We start from the raw sequence: 14,520 nt of genomic DNA, 5'->3' as shown, positions 1-14,520 counted from the left end.
GCTACTGGAACAAACCTGAAAGCACACCCCAACTCAACATCACCAGAGTTAAAGATCGGTACTATCAACATAACAAGCCTGAATGGCAAGGAAATGGAGCTAGCTGAGGAATTGGATAAGTACCACATCAACATAATAGGGGTGACTGAAACAAAAAAAGACAAAAACTGGTGAGATCTTTCTGAGCAATAAATACAAAATGTTATATTCAGACAAGGAAAAGAAGGAGTAGCCATAGTGTTCAACACAAAATACGAGGCTAATCTTCTTGAATGGCAGTCAGTCTCAAGTAGAGTAATGTGGGCAAATATGAGAATGGGGAACTGGACAATGAGACTTATTTGTGCCTATGGTCCCACAGAAGGTTCTACTAAGGTAGAAGTGGAGGAATTTTTTGACGCTTTAGAAAAAGCAACTGACACAATGAAAAAGGAAAAGTTGGTCCTTGTTGGGGATCTAAATAGTAGAGTAGGAAATGATTGTGAGACATACAAAAATATTTTGGGAAAATTTGGAGAAAAGAGCAAAGCTAATAATAATGGCAAATATCTGTTGGATTTCTGCTCAGAACATGGGCTGGTTATTACTAACACCATGTTCCAACATAAAAATGTGCACAAATTCACATGGAGAGAAGAGGCTAGGAATAAGAAAAGTCTCATTGACTATGTTATTGTTGATAGTGATGTTTTCTCCCTGGTGCAGGATACCAGAGTGTACAGAGGATTTGAAATTGGAAGTGATCACTATTTAGTCTTGAGCAGGATAAAATTGAATTTCATATTGAAAAGAATAACATGTAAGAAAGTTTTAAAGCGAATAAAAGTTGAGCAGCTCTCAGATGTAAACTGAAGACTAAAAAGTTACTGGCAATAAGTCAGCTTGTGCTCAGAGAATACAGAGACAAATGTAAGAAAGCTAAACAGTGTGTAAAACTGGCTAAACAAAAGTCATGGGAGGACTTTGGCAAGAATATAGAAAATAAATATCAAGAAGGTGGCAAAATATTCTGGAGGTTGTTGAAGAAGCTTAGCAATGGAGGAAAGAGTGCTGTAAAAGGAGTTAGAGATGATAAAGGTGACATGAAAACGGGAGAAAAAGACATCCTTGAGGTATGGAGTAATTACTTTGAAAAACTGCTAAATGAAACAAGCAGTGATGACAGCACAGTGGTAAAAAACACTGACCAGGCATGCAGTCAGGAATACATATCCATACTTGAAGTAGAAAAAGCCATCAAAGGCTTGAAATGTGGAAAGGCAGCAGGAGTAGATGATATTCGACCAGAAATGCTGAAGTATGGTGGTATAAAAGTCTTACAGTGGCTGCACTGCATAGTTCAGAAAGCCTGGACAGAGGGACGAATTCCAGATTATTGGACTAGAGCTCTCATAGTACCCATATATAAAAAGGGAAATAAAACTGAATGTGAGAATTACAGAGGTATTTCCCTACTGAGTGTTCCTGGCAAGATCTATGCAAGTATACTTGAGAAACGGTTGAGAAGAATTGTGGAAGAAAAGCTTGGTGAAGAACAAGCTGGATTCAGGCCAAATAGAGGCTGTCAGGATCATATCTTCACTTTACGACAAATAGTTGAGAAAGCAATGGAATATAACAAAGATCTGTATTTAAGGTTTGTCGATTTGGAAAAGGCATATGATAAGGTGCCAAGAGAGAAGCTATTCAATATGCTACAGTTATATGGTGTCAATGGGGCATTATATCAAGCAATACTTAGTCTTTATTTGAGTTGTAAGTCAGCAGTTAGAATTGAAGGAAGTACAGGAAGATGGTTTAATGTTAAATCTGGTATGAGACAAGGATGTACATTATCCCCTCTGTTATTCATTATCTATATGGATCACATTATGAAGGAAAGTGGTATTAAACATAATATCAGAATTGGAGATGTTAATGTCTGCTCTTTGCTTTATGTGGACAATGTTATACTTCTAAATAAATCTGCTGCAAGATTCCTTGACTAAATTGAATAACTGTTGTAATAGATATGGTATGAAGGTCAACATTAAAAAGACAATGAAAATAGGCAGAAACAATGAAAATGTTTCTGCCTATTTTCATTGTAATTTCATCATACGATTATTAATTCCTTCACTCTGCCCAACTCTGAATTAATTCATAGTAATATAAATACAAAATACAAAACTGATTTGCAATATTTTTTTTAAATAATACTCTGATTAAAATGAAATGCAAAAGCTCATACATACCATTTGTATCTCTTCGTTTTTTTTGTTTGTTTTTTACATCTATAAAATAAAAAATTTAAAAAAAAATTAAACTTATATTAAAAATTTAAGTTCCTCACTATTCCTAAAGATTTTATATAGATTCCTAGTTAAAAAATAAATTAAAAAATGAGGTGTAGTCATTTTCGTATGGCAGTACAGTTCTGTTGGCTAACTTATTTTTACGAGTGGTCTACATGAAGAATATATTGCCCATTAGTAAGGTTCAGTGGCGCACACAGGATTTAATCTTCGGAGGGGGGGGGCGAGTTGAGTAGACGATTTGAGAATACACACTACCTATTGCATATGACCTATGACTAAGCATCTGCAGCGATCGCTAATACATGACACCTCTGGCCAGCGCGGGCAAACGAAGTAGCGCTCGGTCAGCCCGAGCACTACTATGTTCGCCTTGTGTTCACAGCTCCGGGATTAATTAGGAAAAGATTTTTTAAACTTTTTTAGTGTTTTTTTTAATTTTTTTTTTTTTTTTGGGGGGGGGGGGTCCAGGCCCCTGGGTGCGTTACTAGTAAGGTTCGACAAATCCACTCGGCCGTGTCGAGTAGTTATAGACTGGACAAAGAATATTTTTATTTAAAAAAATAATAATAAAAACCACATTACTATTAATCATTTTGTGGAACTGCAAACTTTGTCGATTCCCTGCGGGCCATTACTGATAGAGTCGAATCCAAAAATGAAGTTTTTTTTAATATAAGCGATCCCAATGTAAAAGCGCTACTAGTATTAATTTTTTAGTCTTGTGGACATTTTTAAAAGAAAACAATTGACCAACACGAAATACGAATGAAGTTAAATTCATTGGAAATTGAATGAAGTTAAATTGCAGGTATGCAAACTTTGAAAAGAGCTTTGTTTTGTATCTATACGTATATAAACCGCCTTCAGTTCACTTCGTACGTTGTCCGAACTTAGTCTACTCCTATTTTCCCAGGTGCAGAAACATGGACGGAGTAATACAAGCTAAAATTTTGATCTCAGTCATCACGAAGAATAAAATTTTCATGATAGTACTACCAGTGAGGTCACGTGGTTCTTGTAACTTGGTGAGCTAGGAAAAAAAAATCTTTGGCAGTTGATTAACATGCGAAACTAATAAAAAAGCTGCCGTATAAGAATTCTACGATAGGCTTGTGTTCAGGGCCAGCCATCTCGGAGGTGCAGTGGGTGCAATGCACCCGGACCGAGTGGGCATAGTCAGTATACATTTGCGGAAACGTATTTTTTTTTTTTTAATTTTTTTTTTCTTCTAATTTTGCTTATCTCTGTGCTTCTCTATTATATTAGGATTTTTGCTTAACCCTTTTGATGCGTTTATGCAGTGTATAAAAATTAACAAACATGATTTCGTTTTTACCCTAAAATGCCTGATTCATCATTATTTTTTTTTTCTAATCTGTTACACATTTATATCATTTGGCTCGTTATCGAAACCGTTGAAAAAATATTTATTATATTCTTTATATATGGTCCCCTACTGTTTTAAATTACATCAGCTGGTGTTTTTGTTTTTTTTTTATTTGAGGCTCTAAGCTGTAGCTTTTTTAGCTTATACGTAAATCCGGCACTGTATATGGTTAGTCTAGAGCAGGGGTGGACAACCCTTAACATGCCTGCCAAACGTGGCACGCCAATGACATTTTTCCGGCACGTGATCCAGGGCTCATCTTAAAAAATAATTAAATAAAAAAATACATTTCAAACATCTTCACTGACACATATTTTAACTTAATATAATACAATTTTATTAAGTACAGCTATACCAAATAAAAATGCAATAATTAATTAAACTCTACCAACTGTTTCATAATAATAAGTAATAAGAAAATTAGAAACAAACATCCTATTTCCAAGCCATCGATATATCTCCGCGATATGCTGATGTACAAGTTTTGTCCAGTTCAGTTGTTGCATTATTCGCCAGGCATCCAAATGATGGTAAAGTCACGCCGTGGCGTGACTCCTTTACCATCATTTGGATGCCTTTGATTATATATCTTTTCATGTTTTGTAAAGAACGTATCCGTTTTCTAAAGTGTATTTGTATTTGGAATTTATTAAATCGTAAGTCATTAAAATATGGATTGGAAGTATTTATTGTCAATTAATATGTTTAACTTATTAGATATAAAAGCAAATTTCCTTTACATTGATTTTCGGAAACTAAAGTTTTCAATTTTTTTCGTAAAATCCCCGCAAATATTGCAATTGCTATTTCCTGCCTAGAGAGCAGTTTCCTTGTGTGCATCCTACCCAAAAAATCTGCTGTCCGCGCGGTTAGCCTAGTAGCTGTGCGCTTCGCAACCATATGCCTGGGGAAGGAGTGTCCTAGGTTCGATTCCCGTCGACGACGCGAGGAGCGTAAGGATATTCCTCAGCCATAGCCAAGTTAGCCAGTCTTGGGCGTGGACGGCAGAGTTTTTTCCACCAGTTTATCTGGTGTTTTTCATCCCGCAAGCAGGGGCAAACCGGTCCAGTGAACACACACGGATTACAGTCAGGAATACTGGCCCAGCCACAGGTCTGATTCGTCAGCTATGCCGGTTCCGGAGCCCGGATAAAATTTGGGGGGACTGAGATGGTGCCGTACCTCCCCGTAAAGGGGACTCATGCCGTGTATCATCATACGATTATTATTAGCACCATCTGCTTTCCCATTATTTCAAGCAAAAATGAGTAGTAATTTACAAGACTTGAGATACTTAATGAACAATCCTTCACGAATGACTAATGAACAGACAGCCATGGTACTAGGCCAGTAAAGATATGTGCATATGATTAGTGCGGTATTAACAAAAGATCGCGCGAGTCAAAGATAAAAGTCAGCAGACAATTTTTGAATTGAAATGCTAATTCTCTTCAACCAAATTCAATATCTTAAAGTGCCATAACAATATTCACTATATATTTCCTAGCTTTAACACGTTTACGAATTTTAACACTTTCTGTTGATTTTTATTGTTGCTCTGTATAATAGAAACTTTTCAATTTCTTTTTTTTTTCGCAGAGTAAAATCAGGGGTGCGAGTTATACGCGAGGACCAGTTATATTCCATAAATACAGCAAGTTATTTTTAAAGCTATGTGAAATGTATTATCAATATTCAGGATTATGAAGTGTTGTCTGCACGTGATTAGATCTCAACTACGTTAATTTCAACTTAGTTAATAGTGATAGATAAGGGTGAAACTGATGTACTGAAGTAAACAAACGAAAAAAATAAACACATTCCTTGAGTGTTTCTAAAATTTTGTAATATTGTAAAAAGTATGTACATATTTAACTTTTTGTTAATTCATGGGATAAAAATATTTAATATTATTTACTTATTCGACAGGCAAAGCCTACCCCATAATGTCCATGCCAAGGAAGTATCCCTCTGGGTGTCAAAAAAGGAAATCAGCAGAAAAGAAAAAAGAAGAAAAACAAAAAGTCACAAGTAGATTTGTTTTCATGGCTACAAAATAAATCGGACAACGAAATTGCTACGCCTTCAGCAGTTTCGATTCAAACTTCAACTGAAGAAGAAAACTCCAAACAAGCTACACGAGTTTTCAACGAAAATGTAGAAACTGTGGGATTCGTCGAAAAAGACGTGTCTGATTATACATACGTTTTGGATACAGCAAATAACGATGAAAACAATAATAACGATGGTGATCAAGTGAATATAAATGATCCAGGTTTGTTGCCAAATATTATAACTAATAAATTTAGATTATTTTGTGTTAAAACCGGACCTAAACAACATCATCATCAAGGCGAATTGCTTAGGTGTGTTCTATCACCACTTAAAGTTTGGCCCAAGAGTTCTGAATCACCCAGTATATGGTTTTAATAAATGGAGAAAACTGTCATCTGTAATTCAAGATCATGAGCTTTCTGTTGGTCACTTTAATTCTTTTATTGCTTGGCAAGAATTATTAAAAAGACTTAATTTATGTTCGACTGTTGACAGAACAAATCAAATTAATATAAATAAAGAAACAGAACGTCTAAAATTACTATTCCAAAGAATTGTAGATGTAATTCTATTTTTAGCAAGTAATAATCTGTCATTTCGAGGATCCCATGAAACAATAGGAACGCCGAATAATGGAATTTTTTTAAGTTTAATAGAATTATTAAGTAAATATGATCCTGTGCTAATGGATCGTGTAAACAGAATTAAAAATACGAAAAAAAGAATTGTGCATCATTTGGCGCATAGATTTCAAGAGGAAATTATTGCTGCATTAGGTAATGAAGTCCTTAATAAAATTAAAGACGATATAAAAGCAGCCATATATTACAGTATCCAAATGGATTGTACTCATGATATTCCTCACAAGGAACAAATTTCAATAATTATTAGATATGTAAATTTCGTAGACAAAAAATTAATTACAAATGAGCCATTTATAGGATTTATTGAAGTAACTGATGTGACTGGTGAAGGACTAGCGAATTCGCTTTTAAAAAGAACAGATGAGCTTGATTTAGATATTATGAATTGTAGAGGGCAAGCATACGATAACGGTAGCAATATGAAGGAACATATAAAGACGTACAATCTAGAATAATTAGTTTAAACCCTCATGCAATTTATGTACCTTGCTTATCACATTCATTTAATTTGATAATTTGTGATGCTGCTTCCAGTAGTATATATTGTAAAAAAATTTTCGGAATATTGCAACGTTTATACTGCGTATTTTCTACATGTACAAAAAGGTGGAAAATTATACAAAAGCATTTAAATATTAAATATTACCATTATGTGATACTCGATGGGAAGCCAAAATAGACGCAGTCAAAACAGTGTATACACAGTTTGAACAAACTTATAATGCCTTAGAATTTATTGGTGCAGTTAACGATAACACAGCAGTATCCGAAGCTAAAAGTCTACTAGATTCATTACAAGAAATGCCATTTATTTTAAGCTTATCGGTGTGGTTTACAATATTGTCAAAAAAAAAAAAAAATTCAAAATGAAATTCAAAATTTAAGATTAAAATTTAACACATTTTTAGACGACGCAAAAATGATAGCACGAAACTTGAATATTTCCGAAGACTTCCCTGAAAAAAGAATTCGAAAAAGAAAAAGATTATTTTCCGAACTAGCAGAAGATGAAGTTTTACTAAACCTGGTAGAGGAATTTAGATGTCACTCAACGTTGTGATTGATACTGTTATTGTACAAATAGATGAGAGATTTAAAAATATACCCAATGTTATTTCTTATTTTAAATTAATCACTGATATAAAAACATTAGAAAAAAATGAACTAGAAAACCGCTCAAGGGATTTTGTAAAATATTATAGTAAAGATGTAAATGAGACTTAATCCAGGAAATTGATTTGTTACGAGAATTGATCTTGGACCAAAAATATGTAAATAACGCGCAAGACATATTGTAATATATATTAAATAATAGTTATAATGAACTATTTCCAAATGTGCTAACTGTATAGAAAATTTTCTTTACGTTACCAGTTACTATAGCAAGTGCAGAGCGTTCTTTTAGCAAATTAAAATTGATAAAGAATTATCTTCGGTCAAGCATGTGCGAAGAACGCTTAAATGCACTTGCTATATTAAGCATCGAAAAGGAAATTGCCAAAAATTGTAATTTTTCGGAAATGATTAATGACATAGCAAAAAAAAAAAAAAAAAAAAAAAAAAAAAAAAAAAAAAAAAAAAAATCGCATATTTAAATAAATACATACTAAGCAATATACGTGTTAGTAAAACTAGGTAAAATAGTAAACCTATTTATTTTTTTATGTGCTTAAATTCATTTTTTTTATTACTTTAAACAATAAAGTAATTGCAAATAGTTTTTGTGCGCTAGTTGGTGAGCCAAGTTATTTGTTTGTGTTAAATATTTATTTATTTTAATTATTTAATACTTTTTTGTGTTCAGTAAACGTTATGCTAACCTGTTATATTTTGAATGTGTTTTTTTTGTTTTCCTGTGCTAAAATCATTTGCAGGTAAGAGGTTTTACAGTACGTTTATTTCGAATCCTTTAATTTTTATCTTTGAAAAATATTTTAGGGCCCTTTATAGAGAAGGTCGGCCCTGCTTGTGTTATTGGAAGAAGCAGCAACAGCTGACGTAATTAATTTGATTCATTTTCAGCATACTTTAATAATTAAAGCATTTGGTTACAATTATTGTAACAAATAATCTTGTACACAAAGCGTATGACCAATATGTAAAAATCCCAATAACAGAAGATTTTATTTTATTCATATCGCTTCGTCTGTGTATTATTTTTATTATTTATTTTAGTTTAGTTTTCATGTTACTAGCCGAATAATCATGATAATATTACGCAAGTCCGAGGAACTCCTAAAAATAACTGCTATGGCATCTGCGGCCTGTTTATCAGAGAAAATGGAGCTGATGTGTGTACTCCACGTGTGTCAAGTCACCTCATTTTCTGATGCATTCCTGGCGCCTTCTGGTGCTACAAATTTAGAAAGTTTTGAAGCACTATGCCCCTCGTGTACCGCCTACTACTTCTAGCAAAGCATTTCCTGGGGAAAGAGTTATAACCTCCTTTACAAGTATTAGCACCCTACAGAAGATTTACGGCTAGCTTAAAAAAAAAAAAAAATCATGTTAGTGAGAATTTAAAAAAAAAAAAAAACAGAAAAAAAAACACGTCATCGCAACGACATTTATATATACGTGATTTCTTTGCAAACTAAAGAAGCTGTACGAGCTTATTCAGAAAGTTTTTTTTTTTTTTTTCTACGCCTCATGTGGGCCTCGAACCCACGGCCTTTCTAGTAAACAAGATGTATTTTTTACCATCCAAACGGTGATAAATAACTGCTTAAATTTTTGAAGATTTAAGTTCGTTCTCCTGCGAATAATATGCACTTCTAAAGCAAATAAATCGATTTAAGTTTTGGTACTTGAGATGATATTTTTCGGTGGCATTTTTTTCAGATGCAATAACTATATGTTATTTAAGCATAATATTCAGTAAAATGTAATACTTATCATATATTTTCTTGCCTTAGTTAATAACACAACCATAATTGAAAACATCGCGCCTGTGAACATTTCACTTAATACACATTTCAGCTTTTGACTTCTTTCCAAGAATGCGATGTGGACGTAAGTAGGCAAATACCCTGTATCCCTTATTGTTTGCATGCAGTTATATTTATGCATAGTGGACTATAAAAATTTGTCTAATGCATCAGATTATGAAAATATAATTTTTATAATATTAATCTAAACAACCACCAAAGGTTTAGATCATGCCTAAGTAGTCATGGCCTTATAAAGCGATTGTATTTGTTGTCTGTAAAATGCGTCATTCTCAAATTGGTTTGACTGCTTCGCGGAGTTTTCTGGAGGAAAATAATACTATTCCTCATCACTTGGTGTCTCCATATTGCAGTCACGTAAACGATGACACATTTGCTTCTTTGCCTGGAAAGATGAGTAAAGGACGTAACTTGATAAGTGCTTTTCAACTGAAGTGAGTTTTGCTATGCGCAGAACGAGGTTTCCTCACTAACCCCCCCCCCCTCGGAAATTCCCGATTTTATCTCTGCAAAACAAACCTGCTAAACAACATAATATATTCTTCCTTCCATTATTCCAAACTGCATGAGATAGACTAACAGAAACTAAAAATGAAGGCAGCAGATAGTGACCTCAAGCTCTGCAAAAACTAAACAGATTCAAAGTGATGCCGATAGATGTCTCTGAAATTGCAAGATATCTTAACGGATCGGTGTGCAGGACTATTGCCATTTCCTTTACCAACCATGCCCCAAACTATAGCGGATGGGGGCATTTTATCGGACACCTCACCCACTGTGTTAGAAGGCAAAGCACAAAATCCTAATGTATAGTGGAGCATCAACGTCTTTGGGATTGGAATTTTTAGTACCAGTAGAACATGCATCTAAAACTGGTCCTTCGGATATTCGTAACTCCTACTACAATTGTGTCAGTTTTTCTCACTATATGTGTGAGTAAAAGTTATTAAAAATAGTGGACAGCTATGGTGACGAAATTATGCAAATGCGAGAAAAACATGAAAAACAAGACAAAATCCTTGTGGACATGGCATTTTACATGCGTTAGCATGTAAATGGAGAATTAAAATACTAATAACAGTGATCTGGCATATAATTACATCGTGCTAATTAGAAAATAAAAATCTTGCGTATGTTTCTAACACCGAAAAAGTTATGAGAGTGACGTTTTTTATAATAAAATTAATAAAAAAGAAACACTTGATAAACAACGTGTTACGAATTTTAAAGCGTGCAGTCGCGAGAGCAAGCAACACGGCACTTGGAAAAATCTGGGTTCGCATTCCGTGTAGGACACGATTTGTAAGGAATTACAATAAATGATCACCTTAATTGCCATGAAGGCCGCCGTGAACAACTACCGAAAGTTCAGTGTCAATCCACTGGACCTGGCGTGTTTCATACGGTGATGGAAAACCAGAAGATGGAAATCTTCTGGTTTTCCTCCAGAAGATTTCCGGAATTTAGTCTTGCAAAAAAACTTGCACACTTGCCAGTGAACACACAATGTATCGCACCCTTACTTCCTTAGATTGTTATGAGCAGAAACATTTCCAAAGGCTGACCAGAAAGGGATAATTAGTATTCCCTATCTTCTAACCATTATTACAAACAAATAAATAACTAAATGCTATATAATACTATTAGCGGACGATAGACGGCGTGCTTTGTAGACGGTGAATAATAATATACGAGTAGTTGACCACTAGTACTTTCGTACTAGATCTTGTACTTTTTTTTTTTTTATAAATTTTAAGTGTTTACTTTCACCAACAGATCTAGTACTTTCTTCCTTCCGAATAATAATAATAATTAAAATAACAACATGAGAGTTAGACATATGAGTTTAATATTTTTCTCTTCTTCCACCTCCCCATATGTCATATTCAGTGACAAAAGACGAGATTTCTCTTCCCCCCCCCCCTAACTGTTCACTAAGCTTCCCCTCCCCTATCCCATACTCACGCAATCCGACTGGCATTAGCCAATGAAAATATATTCTTCGCCTTCTCGCGCGTTATATGATTATTACAACAATGAAAACAAGTGGAATTAAATATTTGAAAATGAGTAACCACCTTTTATTGATGCACAGCGTAATTTGGACCCCATTGAAAAGATAAATACAGCCGACAATGGTCATTTTTTACTCGTAGAAAATGTATATCTAGGGGCATTATGAAGGGCTTGATAGAGAATGGCAAGTATTGAAGACTGTAAAGCATTGAAATTCAAGTTCAATACATCCTTCCAAAAATCATTGAAAGTCAAGAATTCATGGTTTTTTGGAATAAAGTTTTTAAAATGAAAAATGCTGTAGGAGAACAAATATTTCCTAATTTAACAACATTAGTTAAAGCTGTACTGTGCCTCCCTCATTCATGACCAGCAACTGAAAGAATATTTTCAGCAGTGAAAATAAATAAGAATAAAATGAGAAATCAACTACAAACTCCCTTGATGAGTATACTCCTTTTGACAAAAAAAAAAAAAAAAACATTCATCATCTACAGATTTTACTATTTCTGAAGAGTTAACTAATTTAGCAAAATCTGCTGAAAACAATGAATAATAAATACTTTCAGCGTTTTTCTTGTGAGTGGGAACCCCTGTATATATATATATATATATATATATATGATTGACAACTGGCTACAAGGTGACTACAATTTGTGCCTAATTTTAATTCTGCGGCGATTTAATACGACCTGAATGAAATATTAATATTATTAAGTGTCCGTAATGTTTTAAATTTTGACAGGCCCAGAAACAGTAAGTTCATTGAAATAATATTATTTGTAACTCTTCGTGTTTTTTTTTTTTTTTTGAAACAGATATTCTTCCTTTTCCCAAGTATAAAAACTGATTGTTCTCCCTCGCTAAACATGAACGCTGGATCGGTCTATGAACTATATTTTATGAATGCTGATTAATGCAAACACGACACTTAAAGACAAACAAAACAAATATTGATAGAACCTATTCCTTAGAACAAATGAGTACAAAAATTTCCTATTTAAAGTTACATGACCCAGGCAAGTCTTTTTAAGGAAGGACGTTACGTATCACCACGATCCGTAACAGATTTTTTTTACTACAAATTTTCCATACGCTGTGATGACAGATGACTTAGTATTTGGAAAGAGAAAGCAGACGAAAACTGCATGATAGGCATTAGGTTTTGGCATTGCTCCAAAACTCGCGAAAAAAGGAAATGTAACACAAGTGTGATACAGTGCGCCGTATGTACATAATGAGATAATCCTAGAAATTCAAGGTCTTAATGTACATGCCTGTAAATCTACTTTAACCGCTTTCGTCAGCAGAACACATAACAAAGAAAGGACAGAGAAATATCTAAAGAAGCAGGCGGCCCAAACGTAACGCTAGCTTTTAACAGACGGAGGGGATAAACCGAATGGAATTCTCTGATAGTTTACATGAAGCAGAAAACGAATCCTGTTGCTGACAAATTATAGCAACTTGGACGTTGCCAAGCATCGATAACCAGAATTGTTTACCCGATAATAGGCTGAACATGTTCCAGAACTTGACCACCACCAAATATGGCAACTTTCAGTATTCATTTCGTTAAATATTAATGTTAATAATTTTACATACAAAATTCACTGGCTTCGTGAATTCTAAACCAAGATAACATGGGAATATAAAAGTTTCAAATATAAAAGATAACATGGGAATATAAATTGGGAAACAAAATATAAAAGCATAGTTTGTTTCCCAATTTAAATAATGTTGGTGTGATAATGTCGCTCATACACACCAAATGAACCCGAACCATTTATAGCATATGCACTGTGGGCATTTGATATGTTAATTTTTCAGTTGTTCGTGTTGCTACTATTTTACCACTAACATCTTAGTTACTGGTAAAAGTTGTCTTACGTTGTCTTAGTTTTGATTTAAATCAAAACTAAGACAACGCGACAAATTTTAAGAGAGATTTTAAATACCAAATTTAATTTACTTCCGTACTGCCAAAGTGAAAGTATTATATGCGTGACACGATAGAGATCTGCATGGACCGAATCTGATCCTCCAGCTGCATCTCGGTTTGGTATTTGGATTTTGGAAAAATATACAATTAGCCTTTAGGTTGGGGAGGGGAGGGAAGAGAGAATAATGCACGACTTCTGGTCGTGCATTATTCTCTCTCAGTCACAAGTACTCAGAACTATGCTCAGACTCGGAACACTTTTTACTAATTTAGGCCATTTCGGGCTTCTTTAACACGTTCATTGCCAATCACGCGTTATCGCGTTGACGTCGCTAACTAAATAAAAAAATAAAGATTTGGCCACCACACGAAATTCCAATTTTCAGCTTGGCAATGAAAGTGTTAAAACTACTGACCCCCCCCCCCCCACACACACACACACCATCATTGCTTCACGCCAGTGTAGTTTCTCTTATGCCCGCCGTTGTCAGTACAATGTTATCGATTTAAAATTAAAATGTTCCAACCTCAGTCCAAAAGCTGCCAGGTTTGCAAAGTTAGGATTCGACGACTCAGGCGACCATCTTAGTTGATGGCTCCTAAATCCGTCAGTGAGCATCATTCCTTTAATTCTGACTATCCTTCCTAAAAGTACTACAACCACCACACCAAAACTGTTGTTAGGGTAGCCCACATACAAACTAGCCAAACATTTAGCCAAAGTGCTCACACAATATATTGTCAACACACCTTCACACATTAAAAATTCAGCCCACTTTAAAGCCAGTATAGAAAACCTCTCACTCCAACACACTGACATAATGGTCAATTTCGATGTCTTCTCCTTATTCACCAACGTTCCACTGAAAGATACTTTGGACCTCATCCAAGGCAAATTTCCTCCCGATATCTCAGCCCAATTTCAGTTCACCATGAACTCAGGCTATTTCGTTTGGGAAGGAAAATTCTACAAACAAATAGAGGGGACTGCCATGGGTTTTCCACTCTCCCCACCTCTGGCCAACTTCTTTATGGAGACCTTCGAAGAAAAAGCCTTAAACTCGGCCCCACTTAAACCTGCTGCTTGGCTACGCTATGTAGATGATGTGTTCGCTATTTGGCCGCATGGCCTAGACACACTCGAAAACTTCCTTTCACACCTAAACAACCAACACCACAGGATCCAATTTACCTTAGAAAAAGAAAACAATAAAAATCTCCCTTTCCTAGA

The 14,520-nt window shown here is 34.6% G+C and overlaps 1 long non-coding RNA gene across 2 annotated transcripts in view; it reads right to left on the bottom strand.

Annotated features, from left to right (window-relative positions):
* LOC150095549 (uncharacterized) overlaps nt 1-14,520 on the bottom strand; it is a 108,411-nt gene that overhangs the window by 9,141 nt on the left and 84,750 nt on the right. For both annotated transcript variants that reach the window (XR_016550088.1, XR_016550087.1), the window contains one exon: nt 2,235-2,273. This is a non-coding gene — a long non-coding RNA (uncharacterized LOC150095549). The remainder of the gene's footprint in view (nt 1-2,234; nt 2,274-14,520) is intronic.

This window comes from Typopeltis vanoorti, chromosome 20, assembly GCF_054136105.1.
Source record: "Typopeltis vanoorti isolate ZY-2024b chromosome 20, IOZ_Tvanoo_1.0, whole genome shotgun sequence".
NCBI classification, from domain to species: domain Eukaryota; kingdom Metazoa; phylum Arthropoda; class Arachnida; order Uropygi; family Thelyphonidae; genus Typopeltis; species Typopeltis vanoorti.
The sequence above is the reverse complement of the archived record's forward strand: the minus strand, read 5'-3'. Positions and strand labels throughout refer to the sequence as shown.